Here is a 20,724-nt window from a genome sequence, read left to right as displayed (position 1 = left end):
CACATAATGTCATTTACAAGGTCTGACTGAAAGTGGCACAGAAGGTGTCTGTATTCCTTCCTTAAACGCTAAGCCTTTAATTGTATGTTTTACAGAGTTTGTTACGTTTTCTTAAGATGTTTTCAGACTCTGGATGTTGATAAGGAAACTTATTTCTCACGAAGAAACCTCTGAAACACGCCCGATCGATAATTCACCTCACATAGAAACACCCCGTCGCTCAAAAACTCAGACACATTCCTGCACACAGACCTGCACAGCCAGGACTCAGACATGCAAACGACACGACACACACTTTCTCACAGCTCTGCCCAGACACACTCACACACCCAGCAGTGTGACGCAGACGATTTGAAGGGCCTCATCTCGCCTGCCTTTCTTTGGCTGTCTGCTCCGTCTGACCCAGCCTCTTTATACGTCTAATTAAGTAGTCAGACCCTCCACCGCGCCGTGACACACTCACGGCTGATTTCTCGCCACGTTTTGTGCCTGTGTCCTCGTCTGGATGGATCTGTTTTAATCTATGACACATTGTTTTCTCCACGTCGAGCTCGCCGCCCCTCTGTCAGAGGAATATTTCACTAAAACGTTCAACAGCACCCACTAGACGGGTTTTTGTGGGAAGGCAGCGACTTTTAAACCCTTCAGACAATGTTCATTTTTGGCGGGAGATTCAGGCGAGCATTCTCACACATAATGTGCATTAATGAGGCGAAAAGAAAAAACAGAGATGATCTGTTTAAAGCTGGTGAGGCCACTCTGCTTTGTTTGCACAACAATTTTTGGAAAATTAATTAAATTACAAAAATTGCATTTTCTGCAAAAATCTGACAGCTGAATGACTACTAAAGAAGCTAAAACTGAGTTATTAAAGCTAATAGAAACAGAACACTAGCTAAAAGGAGAAAAACAAGTTAAAAGCCAAAAGAAAGCAATTGCTGGCTAAAAGTAGCAGAAGACTAGCTAAAAGCTAAAAACATCAAAGGGCTGGCTAAAAGGTAAAATTAGAAAAACGTCAGGTCAAACTAAAAGTAGCAGAATTGTAGCTAAAAGCCAAAAATAGGAAAAATGGTAGCTAGAAGCTAAAGGTAGCAGAACAGCAACTAAAAGCTCAAAGTAGTAGGATGATTGGTAGCCAAAAGTGGCAAAAGGCTAGCTATAAGCTAAAAGAAGCAGAATAGTAGCTAAAAGCAGCAAAAAGCTAGCTTTAGACTAAATTATCAAAAGGCCAGTTAAAAGCTAAAAGTAACAAAAGAAGACAAAAATAGATCAAGTTATGCTGAAGCAGATATCAAAGAAAACAATGATTTTGAAGGAACTGAGGAGATCTGAGTGTATTTAAATGGGGAAAATATTCAGAGATAAAGTTAAACATTTTGAAAAGCACCCATCTCCTGAATGAGCTGAACACTTTGGTATATGAGTGGATGCAACAGCACAAAATATGCAGCAGTAGGTAACATATGAAAAAAGAAAAAAACAGTGAAACAACAGTGCAAACGCTGAATCAGCATTCACTGAATTAGCTGCAACATTTGTGTGTATTTGGTTAGCACACACGTTACGGCAGATCTCCACGGCCCGCTGGGGACTGCGGCACACTTCCTTCTTCTGTCTGGCGGTCCGTGGAGGTCTTCATCCCCTCCTCACTGAGCCCTGACCTCCAAGCTCTCATCAAAAACAAGGTCAGGAGGTTAAACTCAGCACAGCAGCGGGTCAACAACCTCTTTATCCGTCCCTGACTTCTCCACCTTCTTTCTGACATCTTGTAGATTCAAAGAAACATAAATATGTATTTTAAGCATCCTTTTTTCTACATACTTGCTTAGATGCTCGAAGAGCTCCTGATGAAATAAAACCTGTGACTTTTTTCAGTGTTTTGATCAGTGATTTGTACCTCTTGTATTTCTTTTGGGATCTCTTTTTATTTGAAAAGGGTTTCATCCATTTAGTTATTTCTCAACGTAAGATGATTTTAGTCTAAAACTCCAGCATGAAAGGCAGCGTTTGGTATGCATTCATTCAAGGAATGCTGGGCCTTGCTGCAGGTTTTAGAGGTTATATTTTAGTTTTTGAAAAATAAAATTATTTACTTTCTTTAATAATAGAAGCGCCCAGGTGTTATTTGTCTTGTAGCTTAACATAAATGTTATGCAGTTCTGCTGCATTTCATATAATTTGTTAGCAGTTTGAAATGAATGATTTACTTTGTTGGTTTTCCTACATTTCAAACATGAAGCTGATTATGTCTCCTTCCCTAAAAATGAGCTTGACTGCAGGATTTTCTCATCCTCGGTGCTTTAACGTCACCTCTCGTTGCACACTCCAGAATCGTCCGTGTTAAATCAGGAGGGAGTGTCGGCGCAGGTGTCTTTATGCGAAATCCCAGCGGCCTGCAGGAAGCACAGCGACAATCAAAGGGTTCAAAGGTCAAACAACTCGTGGATTTAAAAGACCAGCAACCAGGGTCGCGCAGAGAAACCTCCTCCCGTGGCTCTCCGACATGTTTTACACGTTTCGTTCTGTGGGGGGAGGTCATGACGGAGAGCTGACCATTGTCCTGCTGACCCGGGGTCACGTCTCTTAGTCCTGACCCCGAACAGGCTGAGGGTCGTCATTAAATCCACATTACATGGTGTTTGTTTCCCAGAATGCAAACTAAAGTGTTTCCTGATGCAAAGCAGATGTTACAGTGATGTATGGGTTATTAATATCTGGATTATTATACAATTAATAATAATAAAGGTGATCTATAATAAAAGAAACATTTTTTTCTTAAGACCAGACTTTGAGCAACATGTCTTTTGGCAAGAAAAAGGTAAAAAATTACACATTTATAGTTTATTTCAGTAGAGCTTATTTCTTTACTTCTGTATATAATAATATTATATTAATCTTTAAAAGATATTGCTCCAAAACTTGTTTTTCTTCTTCAGTGAGACAGAAATGTTCAGGTCAACAGCAAATACGTTCACAATAAATACATTCATTTTCCTGACTTTTTAAAAGGTTTGTATTTTAATCACTCAAAGATAATCTATGAAGAAAACATTGAAAATATAGGAACTTTTTCGGATTTGCGGCATTTGAAAAGAAATCGAAACATCTGACTTGAAGTGTTTGAACAGTTCAGAACTGTTTATTATTTTTATTGCTGATTTGAAAGTTTAAAAAAAAGTAAAATTAGTCTTCATTTATCATTTTAAACATAAAGAAAGGAAATAAACGCTTAAGTTCAAGTAAGCAGCCAAGGATAAGATAAGGATGAATTAAAAACTCTTTCCTTCCTCTTGAGGCTTGTCTTTATATAATAATTTCTGCGTAAATGAAATTGCAATCAAATTTTTAAACAATAAATAAACAAATCAATGCAACATAAAACCATATATGATCTATTTTTGAAACAAACACTTTGTTTCTTTGTTTCACAAGCAATTAAACATTTTTTATTCTGACTTCCTTACTGATCTAACATCACAAAACTAAAATAAAGAGACTAAAAGAGATTACACTGCCAGTAATCAAACCCTCCTGGTCACATGGTTCCTTTTTTTCTTCTGCTGTTGTCTTTATTTACCCCAAAGCTGTAGTCTTTGTTTAAGGAAAACCTCTGAGAAAAAGATAAATAAATAAAAAGAGCACTTCAGCAAAAAAAAAAAGACAATTAATCAAGGAATCATAACAGCAAATAAAACGTTTTATATTAGATCACTGAATTTTCCAAAAAGTAAGATGAATTTATTATTTATTCTATTTGTAATGTGCAAAAAAACTAAAACCAGATTTAAAATTTGAAGCTGAATGGTGAGTTAGTTTAAGCAGAAACTAAAAAACCTAAAGAAGTCCAATTTTAATGACCGAGAAGTTTATCTCCATTGTTTTGATTTAACTTTGACAAAAATGTCAGGATTTCTTAAATTGAACTAAACAGGATAAATGCTCATCTTAAAAAATAATAATAATAATAATAATAATAATGTGCAGGAGTAAATAACTTTAAAGATTAAACAAAGATGTAGCCAATTATTTGATATACTACAAATAAAATCAGTTAAAGCTTATAACATTTTCACTCTTGTTGAAACGCTTTTCAGAATTAAGACATCTTTCCTCCAACTTTGTTTTTACTTAAGAGAACACAAAAAGATGAACTAATTAGATAAAAATGAACAGGGAAGCTGGTGCTGTGACTCTAAATCTAGCGCCTCTTCTGCAGTTTTGAAATAACTCCAGCGTCAGGCTTTACGTTAAAAAAGACAAATTACATCTGACAACATTCCCTTTCCTCCCTTGTCTGACCGTGCATAAATTTTCTCTCAGGTTTTGTTCCGTGCCAAGTCAGACAGGATTCCTCCGGAGACGTTTTGTCTTCATCAGCTCAACATGCAGATGAGGATTTGCAGTTGAACTTGAACCCAGTCCCCTCATGCTGCCTGATTTCACGGTTCCAGCCCTGATCTCCCCTCCACACCATGCCCGTCTTTGTGAAGCTGTCTTCCTTGACTTTCTGCATCCCCCGTCTGGCTCTCTGCAGCCTCTCTTCCATCTCTCCACGCCCCCCTCCCCTTTTGCAGCCATTCTTTTACTTCTATGGTGTGCAATGCAGAATGCTAATCAGGCCCTCGGCGGCACTTCCCACGATTTTCCTCCCAGACATGGGCTTTTGTTTTGTTATTGATTCCATCGTAATCAGACAGATCCCGCAACTTTCCTCCTGTCTGGAGCCGGATCTCTGACTGTTCACATGGTGCATTCATTCACAATTTATACCTGACTTCAAAGTCAGTGTCTGCACTACGTGAAGTAATTATTTACTGCAGCTGTAGTGGAACTTACATGCTCAGCGTCCTTAGCCATTTTGAATGTTTTAATTCAGGCCTGAACCATAAAGAATGTAAATTCTCTGCCTGTCTTACAGAAAATGATTAAAATAGAGCTAGACATGGCCTTGATCCTAATCACGCTGTAATTACACATTATGAAATTGGAGCTGAGCCATTGAATTGTGTTTATCAGGAAGTCTGATTGATGTTTTTGCATTCTGTATTTTTGCCGAGAAGATCTGGGTAAGTTGGATGCCAAGATGTTACTATATTTCAGTTCAAATCTTCTGAAGTGTGGTTCTGAGTAAAGATTATAAACATTAATATCCTACTTGCTGCAGACACCTGCTTGAATGATCTCAGTTTGGAGAAATAAAGTTTCATTAGTTTCATTATGACCAAACTTGAGTAATAATGGCTGCCACTAGCGAGGCTAAGAGCGAAGTGAATTGTTGCTCCAGTCTAAAAAAATCCATGCGTGCTATTTTATAAGCATTAACACTGCTGTCAGTTTTACTTTGATGAGCAGGAATGTTATGTTTCTGGTGGAGGTGTCACAGATGGCACCAGACGTGCTACACCTAGCTGCTGCTGTTTGTTTTTGACAAAAAGCACCAAATTTCTAAGCAAAAAAAACTTGTTTTATCAAAGTGACAGCAGTGTAAAGGTTTAATCAACAGCATTTGCATGAATCTTTTTGAAACCTTTGAGAGTGGAGTTGTTTTGACACTGCAAAAATCCATGCTGGAATCCAAAAAAAGACATTAGCTCCTCAGTCTGGTCAGAATTAGACCCTGTGGTTGTGTTTAATGTCCACTTGTTTGTCATTTTGCAGTGGTGTTCAAAATCTTAATTGCCACCTTTCATCTACTTGTCAGAAACTAATGACTGCATGGATTTTGCCCACCACGCAGCAAGCTATTTGAGGCTAACGCTAAAGCCTGCAGGTCATTATTATGACTTTCAGACTCATTTAAAATGCCTTTAATTATCTAAACGTTTCTAAATGAAAGTGTCTCATCTCCTCTTCTGAAAAATGTGACGTGAAACTATATTTAAAATGTTTATTTGTACGTTTAAACATGAAAAAGAGTAGTATGTTGTTAATCGCAACCTAAAGCAAGCTGCATTTCAGATGTTAGAATATTTGCACACACAACAACTTCAAAATATACAAAATTATTTTCTAGGGTTAGTGCAGATAATCACAGATGTGTGTAAATAAATGTTATGTTTGTGTTATCAAGGCATGATGTTCATTACATTTCTTTGAACTAAAATTGCAACAACTGACTGAAAACTAGGCACACATTTCTGAAGTACTGCTGTCGTGTTTGAAATGCAAAACTCTTTGTCTGTCCCTTATACCTTATAGGGACCACAACGTTGTGACATTTTAAACACAGCCTGGGTCTGAAATCTCCTACAGGTAAGATATTTATTGTTCATAACCTTTCCACAGAAACCTGCTTCAAATTATCTGAACTATCACTTTGATAAAATCAACAAGATCTGATCTCCGATCAATCCTAAAGCATCTGTCACTGAACCATTTTCACATTAATTTAGCTGCTTTCTTCCACATTAGTTATATACAGTAAAACTGTTGCTAAAGTCTCTTCAAAATCAGGTTGTACACTGTTCTTGAGAGAAATAATTAAGCTGACATTTGCCACCTCTGACGACTGCTCAGCGTTTTAGTGCCTTTTAATTTAAATGCACCCATTAATTAAGGTATAGAATCAAAACCTACTAAAGGCAGGTGGACGTGAAAGGTCAGCCAGTTAAGCACATGTGGTGGCAATGATTGAAAGACAAAGCCTTTTTTAATTTATTTTTTTACACCTCTTATAATTTCTAATCGTGTACATTATGTATTTCTTGTAAGGATCAGTCGTTTATTTAACAAAAATTCCCAAATAACCAGTTTTTCCTCATGTTTGAAGTGTCTTTTGAGTGAATATAAATAAAAGTTTTATGATATTTACCCCTTATTTTAAAAACAGATCGGACAGATTACTATTCTGAGCTCAATTTAAACACATTTCTTGTGTGTCTTTGTTGTGACCAAAAAAAATAACAAGCATTAAAAAATACAGATGCTACTGATTTATGTTTTTGTTAAAAAAAAATTCAAAAAAGAGGTTAAATGTACTTTCTTTTATCATTTTATTTAAGAAATACACTTTGCCGACAGATTGTTTCAACAATGAGACATTTAAAATGATTAAAACACTCAACCTTTTTGCTTTATGAGCCTTTCTACCTTTCAGATTTATATTAAAGACACTTGTTCTGTCCTGTAGGGTGCGGTGAAAATATGCTCTGAATCAGTGTGCTTTGCATTCAATAATCGTCTAACACCGTGTATATTTTGTTCTTTTTGTTTGTGATACTCAGTGTGACCTTTACCCTCAGAGCGTTTGTGAACAGAGAATTTCCAGATGTTTCTTTCACAGCAGCTGTATCTCACTGCTGCGAACACATTTTACCCACACAGGACTGTCAGATTTTCCACATTATTCACTGTAAACACTCATTAGTGGTTGTGTTTTGCACTCAGGAGAACACAGTATGTATTTCCAGCTGGGCTGATTCCTTCTCCAGACGTTTTTTTAAAATAGCTTTTCATTTTGTATTATTTTTTATGTAATATTGGTTCATGCAATTGTAATATTAGACTGTTTACTGCAAAATTTAAGAGCATTTGTGCGTTCATTTGCAATCATGATGCATTATCTTTGAAAAAAAAGTTTTATTTAAACATTTAGCAGCTGGGAATTTTCACAATGTTTGTAAAATTCTCTTAAAATATAATTTGTTTGTGTCTTTTGAGATTACTTTTCTGTTTTTCTATGTAAATAAACACATTACATTTTTTTAAAAAGATGTATTTTCAGCTCCAGTCCGATTTTGGAGGTTGGAGGGGTGTTGGTGGAATAAGACAACTTTTATTCTGCTACATCTCTCAGCCAGGATTATTACTTTTTATTGTAATTTAATTTTAATGCTTTACTTTTTATCCTTGTCTCTATGTGCGCTGAGATCTGACCTGTCCAGGGTGTAGCCCGCCTCTCACACAGAGACTACATGTAAAGAAAATGAATGGATGAATGGAGCTTTTTATCCTTTTTTGCTGATTGTTAGGTTCAGAAATTAGAATTTACTTATTTAGAGTTATTGTCTTGGTTTGAATTTTTTTTAAAAATCGCACAATCTGCCACCTTTCCTTATTTACAATTAAAGACACTTGTCTTCATTTTAACCAGTTCATCCTCATTTACAAACAAACATGAAACCTATAACAAGAAAGTTAGGAGTTTGAAAGTTTTTCTGGCCATAAAAACAAAAGATGACAGTTTGTGTTTCATTACACAGTTCAAGTTTTGTGACAATAAGTTGGCTTTTTGTAAAAAAAATTGTGTGTGTGTGTGTCTGAAATTAAATAAACATAACAGAACTCCTTGCATTGTTGTACAATCATTGAACCATTTTAAAAAAACAATTACTTAAAGCCATAACACCTGTCAAAATATTATGATTTTTCAATGTTTTTGAATTTTTATGCTTCTAACAATTTCTTATTTTGTTATCTTGTTTTCTTATTTTGGGGGTTTATGTAACTCAAACTTATTGTTTTTTGTAAAAACAGCATTAGAAAACTGCAAATCTTCCTCACCTTTGTTTACAACTAAACAAGGCGTTACGTAAATTCTCCCGCCAGAGTTCAGAATATCTCATCTGATCTTAACTCCATCATTTTCTTTAACGCTCCCCATCGCTCGATTTCCTCCCCTGAATGACTCCACTTCTGTCTCCTCTTATCCTCACAGCTTTCAGTCCTCATTTCTTTTCAGAAGAAGAGAATATCTTTTCTTTTTCGACCTGGCATTTGTGATTACATCGTTCTTCCTCTGACTCTGTCTACATACGATTATTTGACTCCATATCTGCCGAGACTGAAGTGAACTCGCCAACAATCTAATGTAAACAAATGACTTATAATTGTTGGCAACAAAACACAATTCTGCTGATTTTGCTCATTTTTCAAAAATTATGCCATAGACTTTTGGTAGCAAAGGATGCGCATTTAGTAGTAATTTTTATCATAGATAATACAAATATGCAGAAGAATTCTATTCAAAAACACTGAAAAACTACGTATTTTGACAGCTATTTGACAGCTTTAATGTACAGCATTCACACAGACATTCAAATTCAGTCAGATTCAATTTATTCCACTTTTACCACACAAAGAAAAATAAACAAACTTCACACAGAGGAAGTTATCGCCTCGTGAGCATCACAAACTTCTATTAGAAACAGTTGCATAGCAGAAATTAGATTATGTGCAAAACAAACTTTTGACACTCCTGAGTCATAATTCACAGTAACAACATTATTCTCTCTTATCCATTGCACATATTCTCATTAACACATTCACACAAAAAAACAGTTGCATCCTGTTATCAGGTGTAACTGTGAAAATACAAAACTATTATAAATTCAGGTTTTTAAGATTGACAGCGCAAATAGTGATTAAATCAAATGAATGCCAATAATCATCCTTTAATGAGGGAAATAATTGGTTCTGCTCACATGAGCTGAAAACATTGTACTGTGCTCACATATAATGCTTTATAGTGCACGTTAGTAACACTGAACCCGTACATTAATCTACTAATGTGCAAACTTAACAGTCCTTCAGTGCAAACTTGTAAAAAACAACACTTTAAATTTCTTTTGCATAGATAAATTCAAATACCATTGCACTAAAGATTCCCTGCGATGAAAGTGTGCAATATTCAGATTGTAAAAGACTGCTGAGGTTGCTCCAGTCTTATGATACTGGTACAAATAAACAAAATATTAAAAAAATTTTTGTTTAAAAGAACCTTTTTCAAGAATTGCATCAACTAGTGCAAGATATCCAAACAACTTGGACATATTTTTTTCATTAAAAAACATCATCCTGAGACATAAAAAGGAAAACAAAATCCAAAAAAGTGATTCAAGCAATGTCCATTGTAGAATAATGCAAATTTAAACATTTAAAGAATAAAGAGTTCAGTTTACACGAGACAGATTTAATCTATTTAGGTAAAATATTTAAAAAAAAACTAATAAGATACACAAGATTGAAAAAATCAATAATAGAAAAACTAATTTGTGATTTCTGAAATAACACTGATTTTTTTCCCCGGCGTTTTGGGGGTTTATTTGCATAAATGTGCACGAATCTCAGTGACGACTGGGCTGAGTGTTCGTGAGAAAGAGAGAGAAAGACGATCTCAGTTCTGACCTACATTAAAAATCTAGAGCAGATGTTTCCTGAACAGCTGTGCAGAACAGCGCTCCAGAACATGCACATGGAGAATCCAACGTTTTATCCTTCGCTCTGCTTTTCAGCCTCGTGACGGTCGGATATACGGTTCCTGCATTGTCTGCTGTCCTTCGAGGGGAGACGCTCACAGACAGAAACTTCAGTGTCCAACTGTTCAACCTGACTGTCTGAACTGTCCTCCATCGGGTTGAGTCGTGAAAGAAGCTGCCACTGTGTTTGAGCGGGTTAATAGTGATGGTTGGTGAAGCTCTGATTTTGGTACAGTCCTGCAGATATCACGACCCACAACTTCATTCAACCTGAAAAAAAGAAGGTTAAAGAGATTAAAAAGAGTCCACCAATAAGGTTTGGGTAAAACACATTTGTGTACATTTTACTGCAAAGACCAAAGCGATTAGGTATTTAATTTTCCCATTTTCAATAATATTGCAAATGCGGCATCAGAACAAGTTTATTTTCTAAAGAAGACGTCTGTTCATGAAATTCATTTTTGAACTAAACTTGAATAAAAACTACAAACTACGGAGCTCAGTGAGTGCGAGGCGTCAAAATAAAAACAGAGGTCGTGGAAATCTGTTCCCTCAGTCAAGGAAACTGTAAACACAAACCTTCCATCGTTCTATTAGACAAGAAGTAGATCATTTCAGGCTTGGCTAAATCTAGTAAAACTGCAAACTTCACTACTGTCCAACAGCCAAAACACACACGAAACATTACAGCCTGATTTTAATCTAAATAAGTGTTGAGAAACTGTCTACGGAAGTTAAAAACTCTCCAAAATTACACAAACCTACACATTTCTACTTTAACTGTTAGAGTTAAACTAACAGGAGACAAAAAAAACGTCAATAAGATTCTTTCTTTTTAATTTTATTGATGTTGCTGAAAATTATAGCTGAATGTTGCATTTATTATTTGATCTCTGCAGCCTCTTTTTACACCTGGTGTTGTGCTTCCTTTTAAAAACAATGCATTTTGCTAAACCAAGGGAACAGATTTCTAAGAAAACATATGTATACTTTACATAAAAAAGCTCGTCCTGCATGATATCTTTGTTGAAAAAAAAAGTGCTTGATCTGGACTTGATTTATCCCAAAGCCTGTGTTACTGTTCAGTGTACTGCCTACTGAATGCACACAATCAAGCCAGACACACAAGGTGAAATATGCCCCGAAACCCCCAGAACACCAAACTCCACAGCAGTCAGTCTAGACACAAGCTGCTCCTCAAATCATCCCACCTCCTTTCTTCCTCCCCCCTCTCATCCCACCATCATTGTCTGAGCCCCCAAAGTGTTTTTTTCCCACGCTATATTTTTCTCTGTCCTGTTTGCAGCCTAGGAGGAGGAGGAGGAGGAGGCGGTTGTAGGGAAGTGATGGGGTCGCCATGGAAACCCCACATTGGTGTGCCCCTGATTGGAGAATGCGGTGGCTAATTATTCAGTGCATATGCTTAAAAAAAAAAAAAAAACAATAAAGTGGGACGTATTTAAATGCAGAGGCAAGCATGGCGTGGTGTGGGATTAACATACAACCCAAAATCCTTCTCTGAAGAAGAACGACTGCTTCATGTACGTGAAATTTTAGTGACTTAAATTACATTTTGTATAAGATTGGAGATGTATAAAAAAATGCTATTGTATTTACATAAAAAAGGCAGAATTTTTTATTTGCTCTAGCTGAAACTTTGTGTTTTTATGTATTTATTTATTCCAGTGAATTAAACATATAGTAAGACTAATATTAGTACATATAGTCATTAAAAAAGCTTTATATATAAGTCCTCTGAGAACATGACAGACCTATAATAAATGAGATGAACAATATGCTTTTAGGGGTTTTCTATATAAATTTATACATGTGTGTATGTGTGTGAAAGGGGGGGTTAAGTTAACAATGGACGGTATTGTTTACCAATCTCCCTCGTCCATTAATCAGGACGATCCGGCTCTAATTGGCGTTTTGGTTAAGCTGCTCTCCAGACCCCAGTTCCCTCCGCTGGCCTAAATAATGGCGTTACGCCACAAGTGCCGCCACACATTGGGGAGGACAATGTGCCGCTTGTCTGAGGGTCCACGATGGGATCCCCACCCTCTCCTTTTCCCCTCTTTTCCTACTGCCCCCTGCTCCCTCCCAAAATAAACCTCACAGAGAAACACAAAGAAGGCCTCACACTATTGAGATCTCACTGTCGCAGCCTCCTTCTTGTCTGTCTGCCTCCCGTCCTCCTCCTCCCTTTCTGCCTCCTCCATCCTTCCTCCTTCAGTCGCTCACCAGAGTTTCTCAAGCCTTAGGTTCGTTTTTTGTTTGTTTGTTTGTTTGTTTGTTTTATCCCGTTTGGTTTAAAAAGATTAGAATTTCCCTAAAGTAAGTAAGGGACTAAAAACAAGAATTAAGACTTTTAAATCTTTACTCTTCCATTAATTATCATTGTTGTATTATTAGAATATTTCAGTAAAAAGTCCCACAGTTAGCAACTGCTGCTACAATAAAATTCTATATAAATAACTAGCAATGCAAAAATGAGGACAATATAAAAGTTTATAAAACAACGTTCACTTAAACTGAGACTGGAGTTGTTTTTAGACGCCAGCAATCCGCTTTAGTTTAGGCTAGCCGCTAGCTCGACAATTAGCCCAGATCTAATCTCCTAATCAGCGCCTAAAGGAATGCGTGCTTGTATAATAAATGTAAAAATTAGCCTCAAAGAACTCATTAGGTGAGTTAATTTAGACATGAAAAAAGGTATAAAGTATTAAAAACCTGTGTGTTTCTACGTACAGATCAGGAGATTCACATCACTGCAATGGGGTCAAACCATCCACATTCTGGTAGACCAGAAGCAACAAATGTTTCTCTGCAGACCAAGACATTTCTCAGATCTAGCCAGAACCAAATGAGTTTTCAAATAGATGTCGTAGACTGTCTGACCTGATGTTTTTACTTCCTGGAGTCTGGATGCGATTCAAAAACCAAGCAGAAAGATGTTTGAGCCACACAGGAAACGCTCCGCTCATGTGAGAACACCAATAAGTGTGATAACAAGTGGAGATTTATGAACGCTGCTGTGTTGCTAATTACGGCTCGTTGTGTATGTGTGGGAGTGAGTGGGTTGTTGGGTTTTTTTTTTTTGTTTTTCACTTCATCAAATCAAGCTGCCTGCATGTGGAATAAAAACCTCGCTGACGCTCCACGAGCAGAAACGCCGCCAGACGTGCAAATTGTAATTCTTTGCAATTAAAACCACTGAAATGATCTAATTAAGCGGAGAGTTTTTTTTCTGAGCATCGCTCCTAAATTCCCCATCCTCTGCACCGTGACGATGGGCACTGCGAAATGCGACGCAGTTGCCCTTAAAAATGCCACCTCGTCAATGCTAAAAAGCCGCTGGCTCCACGTTTTTTCTCCTATCTCGTCGCCTCCTGCATGTCTCTTGGGGCGATCTCTGCAATTAACACACTGGCAGTAATTAACACTGTCTTGAGGCAACCAATGGCGCGGAAAGGATTGGGGGCAAACGTGAAGTGGGGGGAAGGTGCAGCTGTGGCTGTCCACGTTCCCCCCGTTCAGCTGCCATTTTGTGCCAGTCTTAACACCTAAGATGGTGGCAGGACTGTGACTTGCCATGCGGGAGAGGAGGACAAACTGACAAGGGAGGGGTAGGTGAAGAGGAGGATTATGGGATTGAGGAAGGAGTCTCTTATTTTCATTCTTCTAGTTGGTGCATTACGGTTACCACGACAGGAAAAAGAGGAGAGGGAGCAAAAGGCGCGATCGTCACATCGCTGCCCTACATGCTGTGTACACACTCAGGAATTCTCCCACACACACACACATGCAAACACACTCATCACAGAGAAACAACAAACTCCTGGATGGAATACACAACTCCTGGTGTCAGTCTGTTCGTTTAAAAAAAACCAACAACGACAACAAATGTGTAAATTAACATGTGCTTAAAACACCGCTCACACATGTGCCCATGCTTGAGCACACACACACACACACACACACACACACACACATCAGACCCACAAACACAGCCGTTCTCATGGTATGGTCTGCCCCTGAGCATGCAAATGACATTCATTATGCAAATGCATACAAATCAGAACCAACCATCTGAGAATCTGAGCTGGGAAAAAAACAGAAAGAAAGAAATTAAATGAATGAGGGGGTGAGAGGGGGGGCTTCAAAGAGAGGTGGACAAAGTACAGTGTTGCTTTGAGGCGTGTGGTCAACAGAAAATAGATTATAACCTGTTCATTAGGACACGGACATACAGTACTTTGTTTAGCTAAAAGGGCAGGATAAATCTAAATTATTCACTTTCTGTTACCTTGTAGAGAATAAATAGATATTAATACTCAAACAGGATAAAACTCTTAAATTTCTATAAACTTTTCAAGCAACATCTTTGAAACATGAAGCCCCTGCACCCTGATTTCATATAAAAGCTCCAAAATAGCATGCTAACTCAGTATGCATGCTATGACACGTCACACCCTGCCTTGGTCTCTTACAATTTAACACTTTATCTGAATGTTTTAAAAGCCTAAAATGGGTAGAAACTCAGAGCAAAGTGTGCCTGAAGTGTCGTGTGATCTCTTCTCCGAGCCACAACCTCAAATTAAATTTTCAGACGAGACTTTTAAAGGGTAATTATTAAAAGTCTTAGACTGCACGCCTAAAGTGCGATGCATGACATACACACGTGCTAGTTTTCCTCTCTGCCTCTGCCTGCCGTGATGCCACGCTGTCAGGTTGAATGGTTGAATGCTGCTTTAGGATGAGCAGCAGAAAATCAACTGCAGAATAGCTTCAACTGGAGTGGAGATGCTCCAAAGGAGGCAAAGTGCTGCTAATTGCCTCTCGAGCTGGTCTTTGTTTTGTCTCCACCTCTGCCTCTGCAGGACGTGCTCTCTGAAACCCAAGAAGAGCTGCAATCTCATTACAAGCCTTTATGAAAGGTATCATAAGAGAAGCCAAATGCTGATGAGTGTGAATTAATATTCATGTAAAGAGAAGAAGAAGAAAAATCCACGTATAAATATAGAAATTGGCCATTGTGGGAGGAAATGCATGAATCTGTCTCAGTTGACAGACGTCTGCAGTGAGGCAGGTGTCTAAATAATCTGTACGACAAGAACAAGAACAAAAAAATCAAGGAAGAACAAAAAGTCTGCAGAGTTTGTGGAACAAAGGAACATATACACACTGTAATTAAGATATTCTTTGAGACAGAATTCATTAAACCTTTTCTTCCAGGTGCAGAATATGGCAGAGCTTTTTTTTTTTTTTTTTTGTGAAACTATGGTGACACATTTCAGACACACTTTTCTACCCTTTTCACACATCTTCTAGAATGTCTGTATGAAATAACTAATTTATCTGAAAAGGTTAAAACAAGCCCTGAGAACCGACTCTGAAATGAGGCTTTGTCGAGGGTAGCTGCAGCTTCTGTTGGAGGCGAGTGCTGATAAATCTGGTTGTTTTGATCTAAAAAAATGCTTTGATTTTGAGATGTCAACTTTCAACACAGAGTCAATATATTTAAAAAGACTGTGAGAATGATTAGCACTAGTTGTGCAGAGAGATGTGCAATTTCCAGGAGGCAAATTGCAAATTTTAGATGTATATTATAGAAAATGTGTAGAGGTTTATTTGGCTCAAAATTGGTCGTATTTTTCTACAGAAACTTGATGTTTGAGATCATCCTCAAATTGCAGTTTAATTTGAACCTAACATGATGACATACAGCCAGAAGCGTGAGAACGATTGTGAATTTACCTGTTATTTTTGCCCCACAGTGCACACAGACCCTCCCCCTCTCAGTAAAATCAGCCCTTATGTAACGCAGCATCATACCTTCATGTTATTAGTTAGCAGCATCATCCACCTTCAGTCAAGTGTGCAGCTTCTCTCTTTTTTTGTTGTTGTTTTCAGCTTCCAGTGCAGGCATGTAATGGGATTCTTGTTACTTTCGGTTATCTAGCTTTATGAAGAATGTACGTCACTCATACAGCTAGATAACCAAAGATAACAGACAACCCCTCTGGCCTGCGAACACTCTGCTCGTCTGCAGAAACCCCCCCACCACCACCACCCCACCCCGATGCACCTGCGAGGACAAAACAGTGACGAGGGGAAAAGACATCAGGGCTCAATTCACCGAAAACGAAGCTAATTTACTCTGGAATATGTGCTAAACAAGAGTCATAGGTGTAAATTAAGACACAGTATATGTGGAGAATTACCACAGATGACTGATCACATGAAAGCAAGTCAGTGGAATCGTATAAAAAACAAGTGAGACTGAAAATTCACAGGAGGGAGCCTGCAGGGAAAATGAATCTTTCGACCAATTAAATGCTTTATTATATATATATATATATATATATATATATATATATAATACAACTTACCATTTGGTAAAACTAGAGAGGAAAAAAATATATTTGAAAAAAAATCCTAATGAGGCGTTTCAGAAGCTGGATAAATTAGCAGCACTGAAGGGAAAAACTTACTTCATCAAGGAAATGTTATAGGAGAGTGCCAAAAGTGTGAACACGTGCACTAATTTTACAGCAAATGAATGCAGCCTGTCAGTATTTCTTCTGCAATTGATGTTGTTCCAAGAGCAACAAATCTATTTATATTTTAATACAATGTCTTTCTACAAGTGCAATAAATGATAGACATTGTTTATTTTACCTGTTTTCACTTTACTGTCTCTCTACAATTTTAGAGGTTTCATAGTTTGTTTTAGTCAGTTTTTTTTTCTTATGTTGTGTTGTTTTTTAATTAAGTCCCTTTGTTTCTTAATAATTTCTTTCTTCCCTTATCTTGATCAATATCTGCTGTTGCAGCAAAGTGAATTTTCCTACAGAGGGACGAAAAAGAGGTTTATTCTATTTTATTCTATTGTAAACACATACTTTTAAAGGTTAGCCTGGGATATTTTACAGTCTTTATAAGTAATGCAGCTGAATCTTTAATGTAGATAAAGATGGACAGTTGTATTTTATTTTATTCAGATAACAAAATATGCACCTGTCACATAAATATCTTCAAGAACAGTAGCACAAAAACAAGCTGAAGATATGTGAAACTTTAAGCAGCTGAAATGTTTTTTTTTTATTTGTTTATTTTTTTAATATGTTAAACAGGTGAGACGTGAAAAATCTGAATTCAGCCATTTTTATTTGTTTAGGTGGGAAAATAAAATCTCAAAACGAGCTAAAAGCAAAAGCTGTGATTCGGCTTTGTGTAAATAAAATAAAGGCATATTTGTGTATTTAAAACGCTCTCCTTGTTGGTGGTTTTAATTGGCTTTTAGTAGCAGAGGGGAATGACGTCACGGGCGGTGTGTGTGTGTTAGCAGCGAGGTGTGATGCCTAATTAACACACACACACACACTCCAACATGTCATTACGGAGGAGATGTGTTTTTTTTCTTCACAACATGGTGAAAATAGGCCACTGCTCCCGTCCCCACGTCAAACTCAGCTGCTGCAGGACGCATGCGCGCAGAAAACCTTAAAAAACTAAATGAATTAAAACTAAAGACCCCCTGCTCGTTTCAGACACGTTTTATTTTCCTGCTAACCGAGGAGCTGCACTCCGAGTTCAGATTCAGACTCCAGCAGGGATCACTTTGCTCCTTTATGCGTCTTCAGGCCACGAGACGCATTTCCACGCGTTTTATTCTTTCCTGAACTCCCGCACACGCCGCAGTTTTCCTCTTTAAAATACAAATAATTAGGCATATGGAGCTATTTAACTTAAAACCTGTCATTTTTATTTTATTTTTTTCATTCTGTTTGCTATAAGTTGCTCTCCTTGCTGTCAAGATAATATTCCCAAAATCACAGAGGCTGCAAGTTTTATTATTATTATTTTATTATTATCGTACTCTTTTACTTTTGTGAGATTTTAGTTCACTTTAATTTAGTTTTCTTTAATTTTTAAAAATATTTAAAATTGAGAAATAAATGACTGCAGATCTCATATTACATTATTACCCTGCCTGTTACGGTTTCTTTCTGATTTTTAAACATAAATTATCCAATTTTACCACAGCTCGTTCTTAGAGTAACTCAGATTTCTCTGTCAGGTGGTAATTTTAAAAGTACCAGCTGTTATAGGTGACTTTATATATATATATATATATATATATATATATATATATATATATATATTGATATATTATATTTTATTTATATATTATAAGTATTTACTGTTTTTAGGCCAGTAAAACTGAGTTATAAAAATAAATAAAAGTAATATTTTGACCTCTGCGTAAATATTCCTCTCAAGTTTCTGTTCGAGGTAACAGATGGGATTTTCTGCTTCCAGAAATAAACTGCTGGATATTGAAGTTCAAGCGTCGACAAGCTTCCCGCCGAAATGGTTTTGAAACAATGATGTCCGGGTGTTTAATCCCCTCCAGATTGAGTGCATGCTCTGTGTGAAGAGTGAATCAAAACTGCAGAGTCATCGTGTGAGTGCAGCCATCTATATTCACCTGGAGCCTGGAGGATGCCTTGATCTTCATTTCTGCGGCTATAAGACAAAACAAACAAACAACAAACTATAAGAATGGGGATAAAACTGTGATTAGAAACCCATCAAGGCAGGTTCATTCACACGAATATCTCCATCTGGAAAGCTCTCCCTCATGCAGCAGGCGGGAAATCTCTGCTCCTCTCTGACCCAACGCGGCCCAGTTCGTGCTGCTCAGACGCAGCTTCTCTGACTCTGCAGCGGCGGCCTTCAGCTCTCAGACCTGCTGTGCATCTCAGCGCAGTCAGAGATGCAAAGCAGGAAAAAAAGCCTGAAGGGCTCTCCACCTGGATGTGACCTGCTGCGGGTCTGAGCGCGTCTGACACAGCCCTTAAGTTGCACGGGTCCTCTGAAATACGCATGCGTAAAATGCTGCGTTTAGTGCAGCTTTTATCCTAAAAAGCTCCAGAAATGGGGGTAAGTTTGGACCTCATTTGTGATAAATATATAAAATAACTCCACATGTGCTTAAGTGGGAGGCTGGTCACCTCTCACACAGATTAAGCAGGCCTTATGTAAGAGTGCTTTATAATCTCAGGCTGCGTAAAGTCCTGCTGGATTCAGGGCATGGTCACCTGTGTCAAATTTTACCCCATTTCTCCTCCTTTGTTTAACCCTTCCTGCGTGTATGTGATGGTGGCAAACAGGCCAAGGGCCAGAACAGACACAGGTCATCATCAGGACCACAAATTATAACAAAATCAAATAAAATCTGCTATAGGAAGAAGAGGCAGGGCGCGTGTGTCTCTTCAGCTGGGGAAAATGGTGCATCATGGACTTATATAATACTTGGGACAGAAATAGGGGAGCATATGGCTGATCTAGGGTCAGCACCACTGACTGGAGATCAACCAAATCAACATTTGAATGTTTTACCACACGTTGTAGAGACGATATCTGAAGTAAATTTTCTTTCTGGGAGTTAATTTAGTTAAATTTGGACTGAATAAACTGAAGGATGAGGTTTGAGTGGCGCTGCATTGTTGCTCCCATCAGTATCAATAGAGCAAAAAAACAACTATTGTCTAATGTGAATTCAAGAGTTCAGCTGCAAATAAATAGATGATCAGCAAACAAAAGTGTTTGCAGCCACAAGTGCTGCAAGCTGCTGCCGTCACATGAGAGCTGAGCCTTTATCTCAGAAGATGCTGCTGCTGCGCACCGTGCATGCATCCAAAACTCATCAAGACAAAATCAAAAACAAGCTTCATTTCATGGACATGTAGAAAATAAGCCTGCAAAACCCTCAGCTCACATTCACAATGAGGTCTGGCTGCGCTCGCCAGGCTGAACCGTCTCTCTGTCGCTAAAACCCTTCAGAACGCAAATAATTTAAAATATGTATATATAACAATACAAGACAGGGTTCTTACTTTCTCCTCCGCGGGGGCAGCGGGGTGGGCTCCGCCGGGTTTAGGCGGTGGTCCCTCCGGACTGGCGGCATGCTGGGAGCCAAATGAGCGCGTTCATGAGCGGAGCTTTGTGGCGACGGCGCATTGTGACGTCCCCCGCCGGCCCCGTCCATTTATCCATCCAGGGGAGGGGTGCGGGTCCTCTTAATGTCTCCTGGCGCGTAGTCTCCCGCAGCCCCGGTCCTCCCCGCAGCAGAGAGAGGACGGGTCGGGGTGGGAGGTGGGGGGGTGGGAGGGAGGCTGCCCGCCCGGACGGCTACATCTCCAGCATGCCGTGTCTTCAAGCGGCTCCACATCTCATATACTTGGTCCAAGGCCCTCCCCCCTCGTGAATCAGATTGTCCCCTCCCTTTCGAGATTTTTGATATTATGCAAGAGGAAAGATGCAATTATGAGACGGACCTATAGCGGCGCCTCTCACGCCCTCCAACAGGCGCGTGTAGAAGTGCAGCACCGTCACCCCCGTCACCCATCATCCTCCTCATCCAACATGACCCGTGCAGATTGCTCCTTCACCAGCGGAGAGCTGTGGATCCACTGGATCACCACTGGGAGCACAGCCTGTACAATCACGACAGTGC

General features: G+C 38.4%; 1 long non-coding RNA gene across 2 annotated transcripts; it reads right to left on the bottom strand.

Moving 5' to 3' along the window:
* Positions 1-9,040: 9,040 nt before the first annotated feature.
* Positions 9,041-20,358, bottom strand: LOC108241835. 2 transcript variants are annotated; one of them, XR_001808826.2, is made up of 3 exons: positions 20,105-20,358; positions 18,694-18,731; positions 9,041-10,466 (listed from the first exon to the last, which is right to left on the bottom strand). It is a non-coding gene; the product is annotated as an uncharacterized LOC108241835 (long non-coding RNA). The 2 variants fall into 2 exon arrangements; XR_005233234.1 differs by lacking the exons at positions 18,694-18,731; positions 20,105-20,358 and adding an exon at positions 16,035-16,155.
* Between the last annotated feature and the right edge of the window lie 366 nt (positions 20,359-20,724).

This window comes from Kryptolebias marmoratus, linkage group LG5 (assembly GCF_001649575.2).
Source record: "Kryptolebias marmoratus isolate JLee-2015 linkage group LG5, ASM164957v2, whole genome shotgun sequence".
NCBI classification, from domain to species: Eukaryota; Metazoa; Chordata; class Actinopteri; order Cyprinodontiformes; family Rivulidae; genus Kryptolebias; species Kryptolebias marmoratus.
This window is presented reverse-complemented; position numbering and strand designations above follow the sequence as displayed.